The 19,277-nt window shown below is 48.9% G+C and overlaps 1 protein-coding gene across 7 annotated transcripts in view; it reads left to right on the forward strand.

The window, feature by feature from the left end:
• The window catches only part of LOC139267447 (tyrosine-protein kinase Fyn), a 348,021-nt gene that overhangs the window by 217,010 nt on the left and 111,734 nt on the right, over positions 1 to 19,277 (forward strand). The window contains exon 1 of one of the 7 annotated variants that reach the window (XM_070885785.1): positions 5,792 to 5,920. The exons of the other annotated variants lie outside the window; for them this stretch is intronic. The gene's annotated coding sequence lies outside the window, so the exon portion shown is untranslated. Of the gene's footprint in view, positions 1 to 5,791; positions 5,921 to 19,277 lie in introns of those variants that run through there. 7 annotated transcript variants of the gene reach the window in all.

The following is a 19,277-nucleotide window of genomic DNA, read 5'->3' on the forward strand; positions in this document are numbered from 1 at the left end:
CCCCCTCCCCACCAGATCTGGGAGAGAACACCATCCCCAGGGCGGGGCTATAAGAGCTGGGGCTAGCCCCCGCAGGGAGCTGCGCGAGCCATTCAAGAAGTGCGACAGCTTCAAAGAGGGCGGCTGGATTGAAATCACCAGAATGCAGGTCGCTGATTGGAGCATGGGCGTGGCCATCGGTGGGGTCGTGACCCAGATGCAGGATGAGAGGTGGCGAGCAGCAGAGAAGCAGCGAGAGATCGTGGCGGAGGAGTGTCGAAAGATTGGGGCCCAGGAGCGGGCCTGGTCAGGGCCCAAGAGGGGCAAGAATCCGGGCCCCAGGGAAGGCGAGAGTTCAGGCGGTGGGGTCGTGGCCCAGGAGCGATGAGGTTGGAGTCAAGGAGCGGGGTTTTGTGGCCCAGGAGCAGCAGAGTTGAGGAGCGCAGCAGCGAGGCAGTGGTGCAGAGTATGACAGCGGGGTCGGGGCCCAGGGAAGATGAAGCACGGACCAGCCCACACTGCGATCTATGGACAGTAGGAGTATGTGTGCGTACGAGCAGAGCTTGGTCTCCAGTCGTCTTGTTTAACCCTTGCTCTGTCAAGCCCGTGCGGTGGCTGGTGTGCAACGGCCACCACATGTTAAAATAATTCACGTACAAGCATTTTCCACCCTGCAGGATGTAGTTCGGGAAACACCTGTGAACACGTCCCTTTTTGGTGTGGAAGTGGGACATCCTCGACACGAGGGACTGCCTAATACTAATACTACTACCCCCTCAGCGGTGGGGCCACAGTCCGCTCCTTTCGCAGGGTCGGTGCTGGACTGTGGCCATGGCACCCCTTGACCCAGTGCAGGCCATCGAAGGGCCGTGCCCAGCTTGCAGAGTCTCTCCCCTTTAACGGAAGGAGGGGTCGCTGAAACGCATCAGCGCTACGCAGAGAGACCGCGTAGAAACACAGAAATTTACAGCGCAGAAGGAGGTCATTTCGGCCCATCGTGTCCGCACCGGCCGGAAAAAAAAAAAAGCCACACGGCCCTTGGTCAGCAGCCCTGAAGGTTACATATAAACCTATGAACAATGACGGAAAGGCAAAGAGCACCCAGCCCAATCAGTCCGCCTCACACAACTGCAACACCCCTTATACTGAAACATTCTACACTCCACCCCGACCGGAGTCATGTGATCTCCTGGGAGAGGCAAAAACCAGATTAAAAACCCAGGCAAATTTAGGGAGAAGAAATTCTGGGAAAATTCCTCTCCAACCCATTCAGGCGATCGAAACTAGTTCAGGAGATCACCCTGACCGTATTCTATTCCCTGCAGTACTTACCATAATATCTATGCCGTCCAACAAAAGGTCATCCAGTCTAATCCCAATTACCAGCTCTAGGTCCGTAACCCTGCAGGTTACGGCACTTTAAGTTCCCATCCAACCATCTCTTTAAAATGGTGAGGGTTTCTGCATCCACCACTCTTCCAGGCAGCGAATTCCAGATCCCCACAACCTTCTGCGTAAAGAAGCCCACCCCTCAAATCCCCTCTAAATCTTCTAGTAACCACCTTAAAACTATGCCCCCTTGTAATAGACTCCTCCACCAATGGAAATAGACCCTTACTATCCACTATGTCCAAGCCCCTCAATATTTTGGAAACCTCAATGAGGTCTCCTCTCAACCTCCTCTGTTCCAATGAGAACAAACCCAGCCTATCCAATCTGTCCTCATAACTAAGATTTTCCATTCCAGGCAGCATCCTAGTAAATCTCCTCTGCACCCTCTCTCGTGCAATCATGTCCTTCCTATAATACGACGACCAGAACTGCATGCAATACTCCAGCTGTGGCCTAACCAAAGTATTATACAATTTAAGCATAACTTCCCTGCTCTTATATTCTATGCCTCGGCCAATAAAGGCAAGCATTCTTATGCCTTCTTAACCACCTTATCCACCTGGCCGCCTACTTTCAGGGATCTGTGGACAAGCACTCCAAGGTCCCTTTGTTCATCTACAATATTAAGTGGCCTACCGCTTAATGTGTGTATCCTTTCCTTATTAGCCCTCCCAAAGTGCATCACCTCACACTTCTCTGAATTAAATTCCATTTGCCACTGCTCTGCCCACCTGACCAGTAGATTGATATCCTCCTGCAGCCCATGACTTTCCTCTTCATTATCAACCACACAGCCAATTTTAGTGTCGTCTGCAAACTTCTTAATCATACTCCCTATATTCAAATCTAAATCGTTGACATATACCACAAAAAGCAAGGGTCACGGTACTGAGCCCTGTGGAAACATCCTTCCAGTCACAAAAACATTCATCAATCATTACCCTTTGCTTCCTACCTCCAAGCCAATTTTGGATCCAACTTACTACTTTGCCCTGCATCCCATGGGCTTTAACCTTCATGACCAGTCTACCATGTGGGAGACTGCCTTGCTAAAGTCCATATACACTACATCGTATGCACTACCCTCATCGACCCTCTTGGTTACCTCCTCATAAAATTCAATCAGGTTAGTCAAACATGATCTTCCCATAACAAATCCATGCTGACTGTCCCTAATTAATCCTTGCCTTTCCAAATGCAGGTTTATCCTGTCTTTCAGGATGTTTTCCAATAATTTTCCCACCACTACGGTTAGGCTGACAGGCCTGTAATTATTCGGCCTATCCCTTTCTCCCTTCTTAAACAAGGGTACCATATTAGCAGTCCTCCAATCCTCCGGCACCATGCCCAGATCCAAAGAGAATGTTTGGCCTGAGCCTTCCGGATCTTCTCCTTAAATGCCTTCCACTGTTCCGACACTGATTTACCCACAAGTAGCTGTTTCCGGTTCACCATGGCCAAATCACTCCTTAACTTAGCAAAATTAGCTTTTCCCCAATTCGCAACTTTTATTCCAGGCCTATTCTTGTCCTTATCCATAACCAATCCCGCCCCAAGAGCAAGTGAGGTGAGCGACATTGCGCTCTACTTCCTGTGAGGGGCGGTAACCCGAATCTCCCTTCCAGGACGGGACTTCTGCACCGGGCACAATGTCCGGCCCCGGAGGCGTTACCGCCCCCAACTGGGGCAATGGGGAATTTCAGCCCCTAAGTTTTTCTGGATTGAATGCCTCAGGCTTTCAGATTTGAGCGACAATATTAGATCTTGTGAAATAGTTGGATGTATTCGTAAACAGCCCTGCCCTGGGAAAATGAAAATATGTTTGTGTTGTTTTTACTTCTGTGCAGAATATGGGGGAATTCAGTAGAAATCAAGCCTTTTAAAGTGTATTGACAACTTCAGGTACTCTATTTAAGTACCTGAAAGGACCAAATATCAATCATATGGAATTCAGTGCATTGATCACCCTAATGATTCCCCAGCTTTGACTCCTGCCTGCTACTTTCCCCTGCTTTGAGACCTAGACATCTGCATCATCATTAGGAAAGATGTTTCCACAATCTCGCCCTGTCTTCTGGATCTCTGCAAGTCGCTCACCAGGCCTCGCTGTATCTATAACAGAGCGCAGGATGCAGTGTGCCCTAAACTATCACTCTGCTCCCAGCGCGTCTGACTTTCCCATGAAAACTGTTCCCTCGCCGAACCGGCGGCGCTCCCTCCCTCGCCGAACCGGCGGCGCTCCCTCCCTCGCCGAACCGGCGGCGCTCCCTCCCTCGCCGAACCGGCGGCGCTCGCTCCCTCGCCGAACCGGCGGCGCTCGCTCCCTCGCCGAACCGGCGGCGCTCCCTCCCTCGCCGAACCGGCGGCGCTCCCTCCCTCGCCTAACCGGCGGCGCTCCCTCCCTCGCCTAACCGGCGGTGCTCCCTTACTGCACAGCCCTTCCATCTGCCTTCTCCAGGGTTTTCTCGTGGTGGGCTCGACCTGGAATTTGGAAAATGCTCTTGATGGGTAATTGGTAAATTAGTGCTGCTCACTTGGGCAGAATTGGTATTTAATTTTAACCCCTTCAGATGAGATGTTAAACAGGGGCCCCATCTTGCCTCACAGAGGAACGTAAAAGATCAAATGACACTATATTCGAAGAAGAGCAGGGGAGAGGGTGCAGAGGAGATTTACCAGAATGATATCCGGGATGAGGATCTCTATCAAGTGGAGAGGCCAAAGAAACTGGTAATTTGTTCTCCTTAGAGCAGAGAAGGTTAAGGCGAGATTTTATCGAGGTGTTCAAAAAGGGGTTTTGATGGGGGTAGATAAGGAGAAACTGCTTCCACTGGCAGGAGGGTCAGTAGCCAGAGGGCACAGATTTAAGATGATTGGCAAAAGAACCAGGGAGGAGAGGAGGAGAATATTTTTACACAGTGAGTTATGATGATCTGGAATGCAGTGCTTGAAAGGATGGTGGAGGCACATTCAACAGTAACCTTCAATAGGGAATTGGATAAATAATTGAAAAGCAATAAATTGCAGGGCTATGGGGAAGAACAGGGGAGTGAGACTAACTGGACAGCCTCCCTCCGTGCTGTAAAATTCTATAAGAGCAGGGAATTGTGTTCTGGACAATGTGTACTGCTCAACCAACATCACTAAAAACAGATTATCTGGTCATTTTTCTCACTGTGGTTTGTGGGAACTTGCTGTGTGCAAATTGGCCGCTGTGCTTCTGACATTAGATGGTGTTACAATTCGAAAGTGATTAATTGGCTGTGAAGCACTTTGGGATGTCCTGAGATCATGAAAGGTGCTCTGTGCTGTGCGATCAAACTGTGCTTTTGGAAATTGCCGACATCACTGCAACAGCTGGCCCAGGAGTAAAGAAACCTTGCTAAGTGCAGTGACCATACTCGCCTGTACATCTCCATGGTTTCTGACAACAGTGATGAGGAAATGAAAAACTCTTTAGTGATGTTGGATATGAGAGAAATATTGGCCATGACAGCAGGGATTAACTCCCCTGTTGATCTTTGATTAGTTGTAAAGGGATCTTTCTCATTGACCTGAAGGGGCAGGCGAAGCCTCTCTTTAATGTCTCATTCAAAAGACACCAACTCCGACACTAACTCCCACAGTACTGCAAATATGATCTTGGCGCAAGTCTCTCCTTTCTGCTTTATAATGGGTTACAATGAAGCACCAATTCAGCCCAATTAGGCAGTGACAATTGAATAGTTTATATGTGGCAGAAAAGCTGATTTAAAAAAAAAGTGTTGTGACTAACTCATTGATTACAATATGAGAATGTAATTGAGAAATGCCATCGAAAAGAAAAAAGCATTTGGGAGGGGTGTACTTTAAATAGAAAGAAAGAAGACTTGGATTTATAGAGCGCCTTTCACAACCACTTGGATTTATATAGCACCTTTCAAGGCGCTTTGCAGTCCATAAAGTACTTTTGGAGTGTAATCATCGTTGTAATGTGGGAACTACAGCAAGCTCCCACAAACAACAATGTGATGATCAGATAATCTTTTTTTGTGATGTTGATTGAGGGATAAATATTGGCCAGGACACTGGGGATAACTCCCTTGCTCTTTGTTGAAATAGTGCCATGGGATCTTTTACATACACGTGAGAGAGCAGACGTCTCATCTGAAATACAGCACCTCCGACAGTGCAGCACACTTCCCTCAGCACTGCACTGGAGTATCAGCCTAACCTCCTGACTCTGAGGCGAGTGTGCTACCCACTGAGCCGTCTGCTGACACTGAAGTACTCCCCGATAAACAATATAAAAATAACTAGCACGGGCTGTTGACCTGGGTCACCATGCTGGATCCACAAGCTGGGACCAGTGCTGTAGTGTAAGCGTAAGACATTGTTCATTACAGCCCAGTTCGGAGTTGGTCAAAGGTGAGCCTCCCATCAGCAGCATCCGTGTAGTCGGGAAACTCGGCATGTCTGGTCCTCCGAGAGGGAGGTCCTCCGAGAGGGGGCTTTAGATTGGGGATTTCCTCAGCTCAGGAAGGAGGCTTTCTGAGCAAGGTCTTGTGAGGTAAGTGTTTATTGGGGTCGGGGGTGGGTCACTTTAGTTTGGAATTGCAGGCCCTCCACGGCCCCAAAAGTGGAGTTCACCTTTAACTTGAGTAGTCATTTTGCACCATCCCAAATGAAGCTGGAGTGAGTGGGATGGGCTTTGCTTCCCCCATACCCACAGCAGTGAGGGGAGGTGACTGACACACTCCTACCTTTCCACCAATGCCCCTGGTGCTGTAATTGGTGGTTGAGTGATGTTTGTTTGTTGTCTTTTAACCCAAATGTTTGCTTCAGCTGACATTGGTCTTTTTTTCGGGAGGGTGGGGTGATGAATAAAAATAGCCATCCTTCCAGTTGTCACTGTACAGTAAACTAGACAGATTGATTTAACTGTAGCACATCGACCGCCACTTAGCTGGCGTTTGCTCATATTGCAACAAAACGTGCAATAGGTAAAAAGCACCACAATGAAGCCATTTTTTTTGTAGGATCCGACCAAGTTGAGATGTTTGAGGTTCGAACTAAAGTTAATGGCTCACAGTAAAGGGGGTTCAACATGCAGCACCAGCAGTGAGGAGGATCCCATTCGGCACTCGATTATAAACCGTTCCGTGCTCTTTTTGGCAGGTGGTGGGGAGGTGGGGTTTGGCTAACAACATAATAGGAGTAGGCCATTTGGCCCCTCGAGCCTGCTCCGCCATTCAATAAGATCATGGCTGATCTGATCATGGACTCAACTCCACTTCCCCACCCGCTCCCCATAACCCTTGACTGACTTATCATTCAAAAATCTTTCTATCTCCATCTTAAATATATTCAATGACCCAGCCGCCACAGCTCTCTAGGGCAGAGAATTCCAAAGATTCACAGCACTCTGAGAGAAGAAATTCCTCCCTTCTTTTCCGTTCTAAATGGACAACCCTTTATTCTGAAACTATGCCTCCTAGTTCTAGATGCCCCCAGGAGGGGAAACATCCTCTCTGCATCTACTGCTGTGAAGAAATTGCTAAACCATCGTCTGCTTTTGTTTGCCGTGTCGAGGTTGGGAAGTTCGGATGCGAAAATTCATGGCAATAAATCTGGTACCGGAGCAGCCCACTTCTCACGACCGACGTTATGATGCTTGGAGCATGGACAGGGAAGCGGTGTTGGGAATCTGAAGACTCCGGCGGTGAAGCCCCCCCGCACAGCTCTGGCTCTGCACAAAGCGGCTCGGCGGGTGGGCCGGACTTTTCTTCACTTGCTGCAGCAAAAGAGCTTTTGATTGTGTCTGCCCTAAACTACGGCTTTGTGCTAATGCAGTTCCTGGCCAACTGACCTTTTGACCCCCCCCCCCCCCCTCGGCAGCAGGCCAGCTTCACCACAACAACTGTTCCTCAGATAAGTGCAGCCACTTTTAGACGCAGCCCGGATTCAACAGTGACTTTCCTGTTCCTGTGAACTGGCCACGAATTAAATCAACTGCTTTCTTTTGTACCCCTCCATATTTTTTTTCTTTTTCTACCCGGGGTTGAGGTGGGGGCAGGGGAATGACGTTGGTGAAGGGAAGGTGCCAGCGATTGCTGTCTGCTAACATTCTATTCACATTGTGAGTGTGTGTATTGCAGCAGAGGAAAACGTTAAGCAGTGGATGCCGGTAATAGAATTGTTTTTCAGCACAGTTACTTGGGGAGGGAGTCATGAAGGTGAAGTTGTAGATGGTGAGCGTGAACTCAGTCTTTACTTTCTTTCCTAACTCCCCCTCAGGCCCTCTCTGAACTCGTCTTGTCCATGAGATCCATCTCCTGCTCTCTGGACCCTAATCCCACCCAGCGTCTCTCTCTGACCCCCTTGCTAGCTGATATTGTTGTGGTTCTCTCTCCTCCGGTACTGTCTCCATCGCTTTCAAATCTGGCATCATCACCCCTCTCCCCTCAAAAAGCCCACCCTTGACCCCTCGGTCCTTGCAAACCACCGCTGCCATCTCTTGCCTCCCTTTCCTCTCCAAAGTCCTTGAATGCATTTTCATCTCTCAAATCCGTGTCCACCTTTCCTGCTAACTCCCCATTTGAAGCACTCCCAATTAGTTTCCCGCCCCGCCACAGTACTGAAACGGCCCTAACCAAAGTCACACATGTTCTCACTCGGCACGTAACTGGCTCAAATGCTACAGCGAAGGGAATGTCGAGCCTCAGACCCCGAAGGGGGGAGGGGGGGGGGTGAGGGGAAGAGTCGGACCACCCCGAGGGGGGGGTCAAGGGGAGGAGTCGGACCACCCCGAGGGGGGGGTCAAGGGGAGGAGTCGGACCACCCCGAGGGGGGGGTCGAGGGGAGGAGTCGGACCACCCTGGGGGGGGTCAAGGGGAGGAGTCGGACCACCCCGAGGGGGGGGTCAAGGGGAGGAGTCGGACCACCCCGAGGGGGGGGGCGAGGGGAGGAGTCGGACCACCCTGGGGGGGGGGGGGGGCGAGGGGAGGATTCGGACCACCCTGGGGGGGGGGCGGCGAGGGGAGGAGTCGGACCACCCTGGGGGGGGGGGAGTCAGACCACCCCAAGGGGGGGAGTCGGACCACCCCGAGGGGGGGGCGAGGGGAGGAGTCGGACCACCCTGGGGGGGGGGGGCGAGGGAAGGAATCGGACCACCCCGAGGGTGGGGTGGCGAGGAGGGGAGTCGGACCACCCCAAGGGCCCGAGGGGAGGAGTCGGACCACCCCGAGGGGGGCGGGAAGGCCCCGGGCCCAATGAATTTTACATGCGGTATATTTCTGGGGTTTGCTCAGCGCAAAGTCCTGCAGCTTGATCTGATTCAATGCACTCTCTGCACCAGCAGCACTGGGGGTGACTGCCGTGTGATTGGTGTCAAAGAGCCCCTTGGTTGTGTTTCCTATTGAGAGGGATGCGCAGAGCTTCTGTTTAAATGGAAGCGTTGGTGCAATGCAACAAAGGCTCCCTCGCCAGACAACAACTGCCTTCCTCCTTTGACACGATCTTCTCACATCGCTGTGATTTTAGAATAGTCTCGGTTATATTTGACGCATTTATGTGCATCTTTGCAATTAGATAATGAAAAACCATTGCACTTCTCGAATTATGTTTTAGTAAATCACTGCTAAAGATGCTACTTTGACAGGCTCTCTGTTTTGACTTTGATGCTGATTCAGATGTTTGTGCATTATCCTATTATCCGCTGTTCGGTATTTTAATAAAATATTACTAAATAGTAGGGAGTTTGCTTATACTGTCAACTCTCTTTAACTCTGATGTTTAATTTGAATTCCATGTTAATTCAAACCGGAACTGTGCCATTTTATTGCAATTACTTCATGTATACCAGCAAATACTTCAGTTTAACAGGAGTAGAAGACATTTTATAGCACAACAGCAAGTTACTTATATTGACCTTTTATGATGCATTACAAGGAGTTGAAGGACACTGAGTGGTGCTTGACGGCATAGCTCAAGAGGTTTAGAGACAACCTTGAAAGTGGGCAGTGAGGTGTTGAGGCAGAGGGTTTAGGGATAGAGTTCGCGTCTAGGAAGGTGGTGCCTGCAGTCTCTGCAGCCTGTGGTGGCTTGGGCTGGTCTGGGGAGGGTGGGAGAGGAGCGGGATGAGGGACAGAGGAAAGTGACACGTGCACATTGGCCCAAAGTTGGAAGAGCTGATGGTTTGCATCCAACAAATGATGCCCAAGATTCGTGAGTTACACTCGAGTGTCAGTTTTCTCGGGAGCTCTGCTCCCCTTGATGGTTGGAAGATGTTTTTAAGAAAACTTTTTTTCCTCTCTCTGGGCCCAAGTTTCCACATGATTCGCGCCTGATTTTTAGGAGCAACTGGTGGAGAATGGACTATTTTAGAAATCGCAATTCTCCACATTTTTTTTTCTGCAGTTCTAGTCAGGTAGAACAGTTCTAGTTTAGAACAGAATTTTTTCTTCAAAAGGGGGCGTGTCCGGCCACTGACGCCTGATTTGAAAGTTTCCACAGTGAAAATGTACTCCAAACTAAAGTAGAATGGAGCCAGTGAAGATTTTTGTAGAACTGAAAAAACCTGTTCTACACATTAAAAAATCAGGCGCAGGTTACAAATTAGGCGTCCAGAACGAGGTGGGGGGGGAGGGGGGGGAAGGGAAGTCATTAAATTCGACAATAAATCCTTATTTATACTTCTACAAATATTATACAAATAAATCCAACCTGAATAAACATTTATAAGCCACGAAAAGATTAAATAAACCATCTTCCTACCTGTGTGAAAGTGCTTCAGCCAGGGAGAATTCTGCAGCCGTTCGTGCCGCTGAGCGGGAGGTGGCGAGAGAGGGAGGGAGAGAGAGAAGGAGGGAGGGAGGGAGAGAGAGAAGGAGGGAGGGAGGGAGAGAGAGAAGGAGGGAGAGAGAGAAGGAGGGAGAGAGAGAAGGAGGGAGAGAGAGAAGGAGGGAGAGAGAGAAGGAGGGAGAGGGAGAGAGGGGGAGGCGTCGGGTCGGGGAACAGGAGCGCGGGTCGGGTCAGTCGGGGGGGGGGGAGCGGGTCTCGGGTCGGTGCGGGGGGAGCGGGTCTCGGGGCGGGGGGGGGAGCGGGTGTTGGGTCTCGGGTCATCGGTGGGGGGGAGGGAGCGGGTGTCTGGTCGGGTCTGGTCGGCGGAGGGGGGGTGGGGGGAAGGGAAGCGAGTGTCGGGTCTGGTCAGGCGGGGAGCAGGAGCTGGCCGTGGGAGGAGCCCCATTGGGCCAGGGCTAGGGGCTGCGTGCTTCGGGCCCCTCCCACACAGTTTTGGGCGCCTGGAGCTACTGCACATGCGCGCCCACTGTAGCGCGCATGTGCAGAGGTCCCGGCACTGTTTTCAGCGCCGGAACCTGGCTCCGCCCCCCCACAGCTCGTGCTGACTGCGCCAAGGGCCAGACGACCTGTAAGTAGGTGCAGACTACCGAGGATTTTTTTAGGCGCGAAAAACGGGCGCCCAGCTCGGAGGGGCGCCCGTTTTTTTTCTTGTGGAAACTTGGGCCCTCTAAATTGGATCCATTGGTAAACTACCCTCGAACCCAATCTGACATGGATCTCAATGCTGCATCATCTCCGTTTATTTTTTTTGCACCTTATTTAAGTTGGCATTGAGTAACTGATTTGTTTGCAAACTGATTGGAATTTTTCTCCCCAAAATGAAATAAAAAGCCTCCCAACACAACCACTGAACGTTGCCGAACATTTGGGGAGATCGGCAGCCACAACAGATCCTTTAGGCTTCCTGGTGTCTGCCTGCGTGTGTGTGTGTCTGCCTGCGTGTGTGTGTGTGTCTGCCTGCGTGTGTGTGTGTCTGCCTGCGTGTGTGTGTGTCTGCCTGCGTGTGTGTGTGTCTGCCTGCGTGTGTGTGTGTGTCTGCCTGCGTGTGCGTGTGTCTGCCTGCGTGTGTGCGTGTGTCTGCCTGCGTGTGTGTGTGTGTCTGCCTGCGTGTGTGTGTGTCTGCCTGCGTGTGTGTGTCTGCCTGCGTGTGTGTGTCTGCCTGCGTGTGTGTGTCTGCCTGCGTGTGTGTGTCTGCCTGCGTGTGTGTGTGTCTGCCTGCGTGTGTGTGTGTCTGCCTGCGTGTGTGTGTGTCTGCCTGCCTGCGTGTGTGTGTGTCTGCCTGCGTGTGTGTGTCTGCCTGCGTGTTTGTGTGTGTCTGCCTGCGTGTGTGTGTGTGTGTGGGTCTGCTGCCTGCCTGCGTGCATGTGTCTGCCTGCCTGCGTGCGTGCGTGTCTGTCTGCCCGCCTGCGTGCGTGTCTGTCTGCCTAACTGCCTGCATGTGTGTCTGTGCTATGCAGTTCCCAATGAAGTGCACTGTTCTCCCATGACAACGCAACTGTTCCAAGCCAGCCTAACATAACCCGGCAGCTACCCGGTCTGCAGATATTGAACCGAGTATCCCGCACACCATCGCGGTGAATCATAGAATGGTTACAGCACGGAAGAAGGTCTTTCGGCCCGTGCCGACTCTCCGCTAGTCCCACTCCCTCGCCCTTTCCCTGTGCCCTGAATTTTTTTCCCGACAGATACTTAGCCAACTCCCTTCTGAAAGATAAAATTGAGTCTCTCTCCACCACCCTTTCAGGCAGTGCATTCCAGATCCTAACAACTCGCTGTATTTTTTTTTAAAGTCACTTTGGTTCTTTTGCCAATCACCTTAAATCTGTGACCTCTGGTTCTTGACCCTTCTGCCAATAGGAACAGTTTCTCTCTCTCTACTCTGTCCAGACCCCTCTGAGGAGAGGTGATGGGGCAGACAGCTGTGGGGTTTGTGCCTAAAGCCACAGCAATACAGTTCCATTTTATTTTAATCCAGACGAAGGAATCATCGAACTCCTGCTCTTGTGATGGATATGAAGATGTTCCCTTTGATAGTCTAGGCAGTGAAGCAGTGATGGTCTGGGCTGCTGGGCATGCATCTGGTTCCAGTGTGTGAGAAAGACGCGTCGGAATTTTTCTAGCCGCAGTGGAATGTCTGCAGGCTTTCTTGCTTTATTAAGACTCGGCAGTACGTGTCTATCTATTAGCACCCCAGAACACTAACCCTGAACCCTTGCACCTACGTCTAGCATCCAGCAGAACCCAGTGTAAGCTGCAAATGTAGTTAATTAAGTGAAGGATTTCGAGGTAGTTCACTGTCGCTGGGCACCACGCCAGTTTCAAAACTTTAGTAATAATTTGGATGGTTTATTCTTTGTGGGTTTATCTAATTTGTCAACACCCTTCAACAATAAAGGGCTGAATGTCACTTGATGCAATGTGCCTTCGTTGATGTCATTTCACTGGTGCTCGTCTGTTGCACTGCCTGTTATGGACGGTAGGGGATGAAGACCCCAAATATTTAAGAAATAGGAGGCTGGCCTCTATTTTGAGGCTCTAAATCCAAACTGCTAATTTCCTAATCCAGCAGCAGACGGCTGCATTTGTTTCTCCTTCTGTAGATTAGCAGTTTTCTACATCCTTCTCGAGCTTACTTTGGTGGGAAGCCAATTCTGGGCCACGTGGGCCTGCGACTGAGCCATGAGATTTGTAGGGATCAGTCAGAGTGGTCGTTTCTGGCCAGTGTTTGTCCCTCATCCAGCATCACTACAACCGAGGGTCGTTGTCACCTTGCTGTTTGTGGGAGCCTGCTGTGCGCAAATTGGCTGCCCCATTGCCTACATTACAACCGTGTCTGCACTTCAAAAGTATTTCATTGGCTGCATGAAGCGTTTTGGAACATCCCAAGGTCCTGAAAGACGCGATATAAATAAAGTTCATTCTTTCTCGTGTTCCGCCTTCTCTCTGAATGTTGCTTTGGGTGCTGTCAGGCTGGGTTTAACTTTCCTGTGCAGGGGGCCCCTGAAAAATATTGAGGGTTCCTGCCCCCCCCACCCATGTCATCATTAGCAACAAACCTCTCATGGGCACCCTCTAACATCCAAAGGACAACAGTATCACAGTTACAGAAATTGGCGTTGGTATACAACAAAGGAAATAACATGCTGCAAGTTTGACAACCAGAGGAAGAGGCACATACACAGTGCACCACCGGCTGCCCGACTCCAGATGGACAGAAACCTCATGACCTCGTTGATCCCTAGGCTCCATGGTCCACAGTTCGAAGACCTGTGATGTACAGCAATGCTAGCCGGTAGCAGCCACAATTACACGTTGGGGCAAAAATTGCAGTCGGAGGCTTCCTGCAGGCAGACACCTCTGACCGAATGTTTTTTTTTACGAAAGTTCCTGGTGGTCCGAGGTACTTGCGGTCCGAGGCCTCCATTCGCAGCCCAGCGTATAGGCTCACACGTCCCAGGAACCTCAGCGCAACCTGGGATCACATGTACCTGGACCACCAATGAACATCTTCTATTCTCATTGACAATAATGGGAGCTCCATTTGTACGAGCTCTCCTTACTATCAATGAGAATATCCCCACAAAACACAGAAATGCAATTAAATTTAAAAAAAACACCTCACTTTTAAAATTAATTGAAATTGAATTTAAATGTTTCAGACAAAAAAAATTAAATTTTTTTCATGTTTTAATGGGGTAAAATAAACTTACCTTAATGGACAGGGTTTTTAATATAAAAATTAGTGACAAAATTTAATTTTTCTATCTTTTAAAATTCTTATGCTAGTAAAAATAGGCTATAAGTCTGCTTTTACCAGGCATCAGAGTTTGAAGGGTATTCACTGGACAAGAATTGGGCAAATAGCCCAATCTCTGCTTGTGATTGTACTTCTCCTGAGGACACTCCCAAACACTTACTGATTGGCAAACTGATCGATTGCTTTTAAAAATATATATTTTTGCTCACGGTTTACCTTCCCATTTGTAATGAACAAAAATGTACAGATTAAACTTCCTGCACTGCATTAATATCCATCGACAAACTCCAGTTTTGCCAAGCATTTTGCATTATAGCCACGTAAAATTTTACCAATTTAGTTTTGCAACTAAGCTTAACTGTTCCCTTTTGGAAGCTAGGGGTTCCCCCATAAGAGACCTGCTACTAGTAGTGGTGGGGTGGGGGCATGCACCATCAATATTTTGCAGGGCCCCCTGCACTGGAAAGTTTGGAAGTGGCTGTCCTTGCGTGTCCAAACACACCCGACCACCATGTCCCACCACCCCTCTAGTTCCTGATCTAAGATACACTGAAGATCTGCCTTTTGGAAATTGGGTAAAGGCAGCTATTTTTGTATTTAGAGGAAATCTGCTCTTCCCAGTGTAAATCCTCACATTATTCCCAGAAGTGAGGTGGGAGGAGGCTCGCGGGCAGCATGGACTAGTTGAGCCAAATGGCCTGTTTCTGTGCTGTACATTCGATGCAAGCGTTCTGCAATAACTAACTGAGGACCTTCTACACAACACTGGTGGTTAATGGGCTTGTTAGTTTTTTTTACTTATTTAGGTGGCATAAATATTGGTGTTTTTTTTTAGCTTGGGAGTGGAGGGTGGAAGGAATGTTGTCCCCTTGTTTTGATTTGAATGAACTTACTGGAAAATTCCGAGATGTAAACTAGGTATCAAAAGTCTGTCTTAATATGGAAAAAAAGAAACTAGTCCTTTATTTGTGTGTCTGATATTGAGGCATTAATTATTAACTCTAGAAATAGCGTGGGTTCAAACTTGGAAGTGGGAAGGAGCACAGGCAATTTACATAGACGAATCTATACTGACGGTAGCAATGGGCTGTCCAGAAAGGCAGTGGGGGTGGTTCGTATGGGAGAATTGGATGATATTAGATGGGGTGGGCTAGTTTCAATGTTTGAGACTAGTTAGGTGGACTGTAGAGTCTGTTCTGATTCTGTCCTTTTGTTCAATCTTAATAGACCTTCATCAGTAACACAGCCAACATCAACACTCGAGGCAGAATCTTTAATCTCTCTTCTTTCACTGCCCCCCCCCCCCCCCCCCCCGGCTCTCCCGGACCCTGTCCAGTTCTGGGCTTGGCAACAGGCAGCAAGCCTTGTGAAACATAAACCTAAGTGCACAATGTGTTACCATTTAAAGCTTTCACACATCTGAGGGAGTTTAATTAATTACCCTTAACTTTACCATAGAAGCCAACTGATTTGTTATCCACTGCTGTGTGTTTTGAGAGCCATGGCGTGAAGTGGTCAGGTGGCCCGGGCCAATAATGCTGATTCTCAGTCTTGTCATGTTGCTTTGATTTATTCTGATGTGCTCTTGGACCTGATCATTCGGAGTGTTTTCAAGAAACTGATTTGGTAAAGGATATAGAAATGTATGCATGTGAATGTTTTCGATTTGTCTCCAGCCGCCTCCTCCCACTTCTCCTCCTTTCCCTCAATTCCGCTCCTTCTCGTCTTCTCATCGTATCGACCATCTTCTCCTCGTCTCTTATTTGAATCACAGAAATTTACAGCACGGAAGGAGAGCATTCGGCCCATCGTATCCGCGCCGGCCGATAAAGAGCTATCCAGCCTAATCCCACTTTCCAGCTCGAGGTCCGTAACCCAGCAGTTTACGGCACTTCAGGTGCACATACAAGTACTTTTTAAATGTGGTGAGGGTTTCTGCCTCTACCACCCTTTCAGGCAGTGAGTTCCAGACCCCCCCACAATAGAGCAGAGAGCCGCCACAGGCTCGACCAGGCCGAATGGCCTCCTGTGCTGTAACCAGCATCGCAGCGAAGTCAGCAAGCGCCAGAAATAGAACCTGGTGCCTTGCTGTGTTGCTCAGAGATGGAGACTTCACCTCTGCACCATCGGGATAGCTGTGTCATTACATTGGGCAGGTTAACTTTACTTTGCTTCAGTCCAGAAACTTAAGAGCATGATGGTTTTGGTCACAATGCAGGCCACATTACTTGGGTAATCTGGACTGTTCAGCGCCTTTCAATTGGTGATTTGTAAATCTAAAGTGGGAATTTGACACGGACGCCAGTTCTGATTTAATCTCCGTTAATTTACTGTATGCAACCTTGAAATAGAAACCAAAATGCAGTCAATTCACAGCTAACCCATCGAAGATAAGATAATGTTCGCATTAAAATATGATTTTAGTGTCTCGGTTCCCTCGTCTACTCGGGCTTGTACAGTTTTGTCCATTCGTAAGATCGGAACGCTCTCGTGTCTGAGTGAGATGGGGAGAGAGAGATAGCAAGATAGGGAGAACACCAGGCAGCAGCATTATTTCATTTGCTCTTGGAAGAATCCTGAAGGCATGAAGGGTCAAGCACATAGTGTAGGACTGAAGTCACATGTAGGCCAGACCAAGTGTAGGGGTGGACATTGACTTTTCCAACAATCCAGCAACTTTCATGATCACATTTTCTGGCCCCCAAACTGGCAGATTTATTGAATTCGGTTTCACAATTTACCAGGATGGGATTTGAACTCCAGCTCGTCCTGTACCATAACCTCTCAGCTCCTGTACCTGCTTAGTTGGCAGTATTTGTATGTGGCATGTAAAGGAAATGAGTTTGGGGATATTTCAAAGATTAAACCGCGGAACTTAATTACAGCCTCACTACTACAACAACAACAACTTGTATTCGTATAGTGCCTTGATCGTAATAAAATGTCCCGAGGTGCTTCACAGCAGTGTTATAAGACAAACCAAATACATTTTACACCGAGCCACATAAGAAGAAATTATGGCAGGTGACCAAAAGCTTGGTCAAAGAGGTAGGTTTTAAGGAGCGTCATAAAGGAAGAAAGAGAGGTTAGAGGTGGAGAGGTTTCGGGAGGGAGTTCCAGAGTTTAGGGCTCAGGCAGCTGAAGGCACGGCCACCAATGGTTGAGCAGTTATAATCAGTGATACTCGAGGGCAGAATTTGAGGAGCGCAGATATCTCGGCGGGGTGGGTGGGGGGCAGGGGGGTGGATTGTGAGGCTCAAGAAGTTAGAGATAGGGAGGGGCAAGGCCATAGAGGGATTTGGAAACAATTTTGAGAATTTTGAAATCGAGGCACTGCTTAACCGGGAGCCAATGTAGGTCAGCGAGCACGGGGATGATGGGTGAGCGGGACTTGGCGCGAGTTAGGATACGGGCTGCTGAGTTTTGGATGACCTCAAGTTTACGTAGGGTAGAATGTGGGAGATCAGCCAAAAGGTGGCTGCCGATGAGGCCTGCGTTTCAGTTCTGGCGGTGGTGGGCGTGACTCAAACCCGGCTCCCTGTCCTGCACCCCCCGGTAGAGGAAAGTGCACTCTAGCGGAAGCAGTGCTGAGGCAGGTGGCAGTGCTGTACTGGTACTAACGCAGAAGCAGCAGGCAATGTCAATTGTCAAATCAGCGATGATTTTGAACGAAGCCTATACACATTAATAATTGAGGAGATGTGTCAGTTGACTGCACTATGTTCATTCCTGCCAGATGATGTGCATTTAAAAAAAAACACTACTGTCTGATGTTGTCGTGAGAATAGTTGAGGGGGACATTGTTCAGTCTTTCTGTGCTTCTGAGACGTTTGTGAATTAAAAAAAAAAATCCACTTTTATCATTCCTGGGGGATTTTTTTTTTTTAAGCATTATTCACTTTCACTTGCTGTTTAGCAATTAATTTTTGGTGATGTATTCTCCATGTTTCTTACTGACAGTTTTATTAATAATTTAATGAGTTAACACAGTTGATGAAAAACCTAACCTGGGGACACGCTAATTTATTTTTCTTTATTTAATGCACAGAACATGCAGCATTTGTCAGATTTGAAAGCAGCATTAACATTTACCGTGACAGTTTAACACTTCATTGTTTTCAACACATCGCCCCCTGTGGGAGTTTATCCAGCGAAGAGCTGAGCTACCCGGGTTCAATGACTGGCGTCTGCACTGCGCTAAGTTCAGTCGGGTTGGTTGGCAGCGGTGATACAGTTGGCCTCCACGTCCCTGGGGAAAGTTGGCCGGGATTCCTGCTCCCAATCAGCCAGCGTCACAGCCTTGGCCCAATCGTGGCACGGTTGCCCCCCGAGTCAGGAGATCACGGGCTCAAGCTCCGCACCAGGACCCTGAGGGTAGAATGTAGGTCGACACTTCAGTGCGGTACCGAGGGAGCGCATCATCATCGGCAGTCCCTCGAAATCGAGGAAGACTGAGGGAGGGCTGCATTGTCAGAGGCTTGCCGTCTTTCAAATAAGATGTTCAACCAGGGCCCAATTTGCATCCTTGGGTGGATGTATAACAGCACTATTCGAAGAAGGGCAGAGGAGCTGTCCCCAGTGCCTTGGCTAATATTTATCCCTCAACCAAAAACACTCAAAATAAGATTATCTGATGACTGATCTCATTGCTGTTTGTGGGATCTTACTATACACAAATTGGCTGCTATGTTGGTCTACAAAACAATAGTGATTGACGACATTTTGAAATATTGCACGCGGATACGCACGCCCACTCAGCAGGCCCACCTGCTTGGCTCGCCTGCAGTGGAATAGCCGACACCCGCTCTCGGTGCTTGTACCTGAAGGATTGTCACTTGTTCAGAGGCATCATCCAAACTGATGTTGTTTGCATTCATTTGGTTACCAGTTGGTTCAAGAGCTTCCAAAACCCTGTTGCACAGTTTCATACAAAGATGTGGCAAGGATAAATCCTAGACAATACATACATTTTTGCAGAAAGTATGACAATTTTTTTTAAACACTTTTGATGATGCATGTGACATGTAAAACCCCTCAAAGAAGATCGCTATTCAGGGTGCTGGAAATGCAGCACGTAGTTGTGTTTAAGAGCCAGAAGGGATATGCTGCATGATGTAGCCGGAGCTGAGTGACACGTGTGCGCGTTCAGGCTGGGATCTGGGGTGTAGGCAGAGGGGATTGGCACCGAATGGTGCAAACAGGCTCATCTCCAGAGAGGTAGTAGAAGAGAGCTTCACTGCTGACTGGCAGGCACAGGAGCTGCCTTTCTTTGCTCTTTATCATTTGCCAACTTGGACCAAAAGATGCA

This window comes from Pristiophorus japonicus, chromosome 7 (genome assembly GCF_044704955.1).
Source record: "Pristiophorus japonicus isolate sPriJap1 chromosome 7, sPriJap1.hap1, whole genome shotgun sequence".
Classification (NCBI taxonomy): domain Eukaryota; kingdom Metazoa; phylum Chordata; class Chondrichthyes; family Pristiophoridae; genus Pristiophorus; species Pristiophorus japonicus.